Source organism: Amblyomma americanum, chromosome 2 (genome assembly GCF_052857255.1).
Source record: "Amblyomma americanum isolate KBUSLIRL-KWMA chromosome 2, ASM5285725v1, whole genome shotgun sequence".
NCBI classification, from domain to species: domain Eukaryota; kingdom Metazoa; phylum Arthropoda; class Arachnida; order Ixodida; family Ixodidae; genus Amblyomma; species Amblyomma americanum.
This window is the reverse complement of record NC_135498.1, coordinates 201,421,998-201,427,997: the sequence shown is the minus strand read 5'-3', so window position 1 is coordinate 201,427,997 and position 6,000 is coordinate 201,421,998.

Sequence of the window (6,000 nt, the reverse complement as noted above, 5' to 3'; positions counted from 1 at the left end):
CACCCCATGTGACCATGATGCGCTTTCCTGTCAGGGGCGAACTTGCTGGCAGCCAGCGGGCTGCCCGAGCGTGGTACATCGAAAAGGACCATTGTTAAAAAGAAAACCTTTGTGATTGGTGCCTTTGAAATACATGGCGCTACCCATCCACATAGCGAGTAGTTCGTTCTTAAAGGGACACTGAGGAGAACCCTATCAAATTTTTTGTTGTTAGCAAAATATGATAGTTCGGCATTAGATGGCTTTGTTACCGCTTGTCCGGGACCGAAAGATGCATTTATTTCTAAGAAATTTGGATTCACGAAGTTGAAAAAGTTTTCCCGCCGCTCAGATTCAAACTCCAGAACTCTTATGACGTCACGGAGAACTATTATGACGTCACAGGACGGAGTGGCGTGAAACGTGACGTAAACGGAGACTCCGTGATTTCTGGCGGCTAGCGGCGCGGTCTAGCAGCGCCGAAATGAAAGCTACCGCCGCCGCACGTTGAAGACATCTATCAGGGGTCGCTAACGTCGCTTCGTTTACGTGTGCACCGGCGTCTTGCCAGCGTTACGATGGATCCCATTCCCGAACCCGACGACGTAGTTCTCGCAAAAACTCCGGCCTGCATTTCAGCGAACTCAGCCCTACAGAGCGTGCGATGCTTTTGAGGGAGCACGGTTAGGTTAGGCGCCGGCGGGTCGTTTCTCCCTTTCTCAGTGAGCAGCCGTTGCAAACTAAATATCATAACCCCATTGCGGGGAGTCGCGAGGGGCCAGGAAAAGGTCGGCGCCTTGCGCCCACCGGAGGCTGGACGGGGCTTTGGGGCCAGCGAATTGTGATTCCTTGAACGGCGCGGTTGCACGGCGCAGGAGGCGGCGTCAAGGTCTCCCACGGTTGTAAATGCCAAGTTATTTATTTTTTGCCACAAAAAACGGATGAGTGCTTAAGGGCGTTCGCGTTTAAAGTTGGCGGCTTGAAACTCAATCCAGCGCACGACGCTTCAATGGCTTCCGCTAGATCCAACGGGTCCACTGTATTGGGCTCTCTCGCCCACTTGCATGTACCTTCAAGTATGTACTGTGAATGGATTAAATTAGCCGAGCTCGAAAAGAGCAGCTCCACCCAACTGCCGAAGCTATTGAATTACGTCATAACGCGCACCTCGCCGCGGAGCCGAATCGGTCTGGCCGAGCCGGCGGCGGCTGGCGCGCTCGGCGCGAAATAGACATGCTCCAAGTCTCCCCCCGCCAGTGCGGTCAATGTGCGCCGAAGCCGCCGAACGCGTCGGCGGTCAAGCGCAGGTTGGTTATAGAGGGTCTCGCTTTGGCCGACGTGACGTCGCCGTGCAGCGCGCGCGTTACGAAGGAGTATAAAAGCGCCTTAATATAGCCTACGCTTAATCGCTAACCAACGTATTCGGTGGCGGCATCTATGGAAGCCACTGAAACCCCCCGCCCACTCACTGATTAAAAAAACAAGAAATCCTGTGCCGAGGCACGGAATCGAGCCTGTGCGTTTGGGGTTTGAGGCGGAGACGCTACCGCTCCGCCACGACGGCTCAAGTTTAAGCACCAATAAAGGCGCATCTAGTGAATGCCCTCTTCTGATGCAGAAATCTCCGCGCTTTCGGTGAGTATATCCTGGCCTAACCGAGCCAGGCCATCAGCAGTTTTTCTGAACTGCCTTGTACCTTGTCTCCCGTCCCAAATAAAAGATTTCCGTTAAGTAGTTTGAAGTTCACTGGCACAGCCGGGAATGTTTCGCCGGGCGAGCGTGCGTATACACAAGTGCTGCCTAGTACGATCACCGACCATCGTGCCATATCATAGCTTTTCATCGACCGTGGAGATCATCTGACAAGCCTTAACAGGCTCCTCCAAAGGTTATCTAGCACTCGAAGCGGCACTTCCAGTTCATCTGCTGTTCGGCGCTTGTAAATCGAGGCGCGTCAAAAACAAAACCACGGGGCACGCAAAGCTCATAGACGCGGAACGCCATAACAAATCCAAACTCTCCTGGCCGCCTGTGGCACAGTGAAGCATCGGTTTTCTTTGCTTCCAACATTAAGGTTGTCTTTTGTGTGCATGCCTTTCTTGTGTGATAAAAGTGCACTATCGGTTTTAAAACAAAACTTACTTGAATATTGAACCGCGCAACGTTCCTTTGTCAGCCTCAGAGATTCGAGCAACCATGTAGGAAGGAGAGTTCCTCCAAGGTGGCGTCTCTTGTCCTATGGCGTTACCACGCTTGTACTCGCGAGATTGGCATGTGGCGGCGATGCCTGTATTTTGGTTCTTGATATTTTCTTCCTTACAACAGCTTTGTTTTCAGTAAGAGTGGCGTTTTTGTGATCAGGAGCTGGTATTCTATCGATACAAGCCAACTTCAATTTCTCCTCAGTGTCCCTTTAACTCATTGATGTAGGCCTCGGTGCAGCCGACAAATTACTACTAGGCTGAGACATTGAATGCAACAGTAACTTGCCTTAAGTTAAGCATGTTAGGCAGCCAAAAACAAGCGGATTGAGCCTTTACTCGCTCTAACCATGCACCAAGTCCGCCTCCTGCATGCAAGAGTCGCGGCTTTCCGTCATAATTGGATGCTTTGTGCGGCAACTCTGCAGACCTACGCGCAACTCTAGGTATATTATAGAGTAACTCTAAGTGAGAACATTTCACTCTGCCGCCCGAGCGACCCTACGAACAGACGGTTGTGATTAGCCGACCCAACGAGGTATTGCAAAGCATTTCGTGCCTACTTCTGCTCTCGACGACGATAGAGAGTGTTAAAGAAATACATCAGACATGCAGAAAATTATCAGTAAGGAGGGAGGCTTTAATTTATATTTCAAGTTGCGGTTGATTTTAGGTTGGGGCGTAGATGAGAATGCAGGCATGTTAGAAAAGCTTCGCACAGCATGTGGTACCTGTAGTCTGATGCATGGGTTACAAGCTTATCTGTGTGAGTGCACATTCTGCGAAACAACACGGGCTAGCTTGAGAACGTAGGTGCTTTTTAATCTTTCACTCGTTTTACAGCATAGTCGGTCAATGTGCGCGATTACTGAGCAATACAAACATACGTCCTCATTAGCAACTGAACAAAGCTCGAGCAGTATCCTAGCGATCCTTGCCCTGCTATAACAAATGTCACAACACTGTACCCGGAGTGCAAACTGAGGTCTTTTGTATTATTTCAGAATTTCGTCATATGTCTGGAGCATACTGTCGCGAAGGATTTAAATTCTGAATATTTGTGCCTCAAGCAACGCAATTATCCGAATACGCGACTGTCCTCGGTGCTGTGGCTCGATACAATTTGCTTTGTGCCAAAATGAATGCTCTTTAGAAAAGCATGCAGGCAAAGCAACCTTCCCAGTGTACGCCACTAGTTAAAAAAGCCATCGCGTTCTCCAAAATCTAAAAACTGATATGGCCATTACTAACGACCGGCCGCAAATCTCTAATTGCAACCAGTTGCTAGCAGTGATAGTTAAAAAGTTAATTATTGGAAACTAGTTAAACAGCTAACTTCTTAAATCAATTAATCGGGTTTCCGGTGTCTACCAACACTGGTAATATTATGCCGCAAAAGCCATATCTTTAGCCCAAGAAGCCTATTTTTGAAAATTATTTAGTCTTCCCTCAAACACCTCGTACATATGGGACGAAGAAAAATAGAAGGCAGTCATCATATGCACACTAAATGGAAAAAGCGAGGCGAACACTAAATGAAAACGAAAATTGGTTTTTGGGGAAAGGAAATGGCACAGTATCTGCCTCACATATCGGCGGACACCTGAACCGCGCCGTAAGGGAAGAGATAAAGGAGAGAGTGAAAGAAGAAAGGGAGAAAGAGGTGACTTAGGGGAGGGCTCCGAAAGTATTTCGACCACATGGGGATCTTTAACGTGCACTGACATCGCACAGCACACGGACGCCCATGCGTTTCGCCTTCAGCGAAAGGCTGCCGAAACGTCGGGAGATTCTAGAGTGTGATGGGTTGACAGTAGAGAATTACAAGAGCCAGCTCAGCGTAGCCCGTGTGCACGTGAGAATGGTGTGTGCAAGGCGACGACGACAAAGAGCGTGGCGAGCACGAGGAGAGGACAGCTTACGGGTGAGGAAACCGATGTGTGAAGGGAGACAGCGCAGCGGTGGTCGTGTCATTCAAGCGTCGAGGCGGCAGCCGTCGGACGTTGGGTCCGTGCTGCCGTGTACCCCCCTTAAATCACCGACGCAAGCTCCTTTGGATAGCCTGCATTAAGCCTACGGCATTTCGGGATGCCGTCGACGGCTCCTGGCTATGCTTTTCCTGCTGCCGCAAAGTTCCTGCGGCTGCTGATGGGAGCCCACCGGCGTCTTCCCGTGGCCCTCTCCGCTCCTACTACCACCTGGCTCCCTTCCAGCACTTTCTTCGACGCAACGCCAGTGACGCGTCACGTTTAATCCACCCGCATTCGCTTTATCCCCACGGCATCCCTCTTCACCTGGTATGCTCAAGTTCTGGTGAACTGTTTGCCTTAATCTGTGGTCATGTGTGCGTGTTTTTCTTTGAATTTTCCTTTCTTATTTGTCTTTTTACTGTCAAGTTATGAACACGGCTTCGTTTTGCTTTGTTTAATCTGTTTGTTGTCTCGTTGTATCCTGCACGCGATAGCGCTCCCCTTCTCCAGTTGGGGACACGTTAGAAATTCGCGGCAATTGACAGCTTATTATTTGCTTATTGTTATGACAGCTTAAAATACGTTATCATGCAGCCGATCACATGCTTGCGCAAATATATGGCCTCTTTTGATAAATGAATGGTTCACTAATTGTGTGCTAGCCAGCCTTCCTTTGTTTTTTTTTAAAGTATTTCGTCGATAAAAAAAGCACAATCTACCTCATACAGTCAGTGCATACTTGAGCCAAAAACAATACCTTGATAGGTAACGAAAGCCACCAGCTGTTTTGTTTGCACACTGTAAACCAAGTTACACTTTTAAGGGTGGATTACAGTGTCGATAACTAACTCCCTTACACCCTTCGAAAAGGGTGATACCCCTTTCACACGGGCACTTTCGATCCTCATTGAGCTCGATCTGCATCGAGATTTTCGAGCACGCTTGAAACGTCCGGTGCTACACGGGCATTTCTAATGCTCATTGAGAAGATTCCCTCATGTGTGTTAGGTAGCGCCATATGTTCCGCCGACAGTCATAACATGGCGATCTCCGGCAACACTGTGCAGTCGTGGGTAGCGGCAGCCAAACCCGTAGCCAAATCGGTAGATGTGCGTACCCGCGTCAGGCTTCTAAACTGGCGGCGGACCTCTGCTGCTGCTCGATGGAACCCGAGGGTCCGCAACGCCTCCGCGATTTCTGTATAGACTGCGGCGTTTCTATTCTGGTGCCGCAAATCATTTAGGCGGTCCTGCCAGCAGTCGATGAGAGCGGCTATCTCGCGCTCGCTCCATAGTTTCCGCGCGGACGAGCAGGAGGACGCCATCTTTGTTTACACTGACGGCGAAGCTTGGCACGTGGTGTAGTGATTGTTTTCAAATGTTTGCATATAAGCAGGCATAGTACCTGAAAAATGTTCTGTGTTACATTTTATTCAATTACATCAACAACAATTGTGGTTTTGTTTTGTTAACTTGTGTTTATTTTTGTATCTTCATGAGAGCGAGAGTGTTTTCGATTATGCTTGGAACCTCAAGAACTTTTGAGGAATCGGCATCGATTCAAGCAGGATCGAGCTCGATTGCGCTCGAAAGTAGCCGTGTGACAACCGTCGATCTGCATTGAGTTCGATGAGCATTGATTCAATAAGGGTCGAAAGTGCCCGTGTGACAGGGGTATAACTTTAGGTAGCAAAGCCTCGTTATTAAGGGCACTTTTCTCACAATTCCAACCTTCCTTATCAGCAGTGAAAGGTGTTTTACGTAACTTAAATCCTTATATAATGGCTGTAGCAGTCACACTTCACCTTTAACACCATTTTGAATTTTTCACATTTATGCCGTGTCATTCAT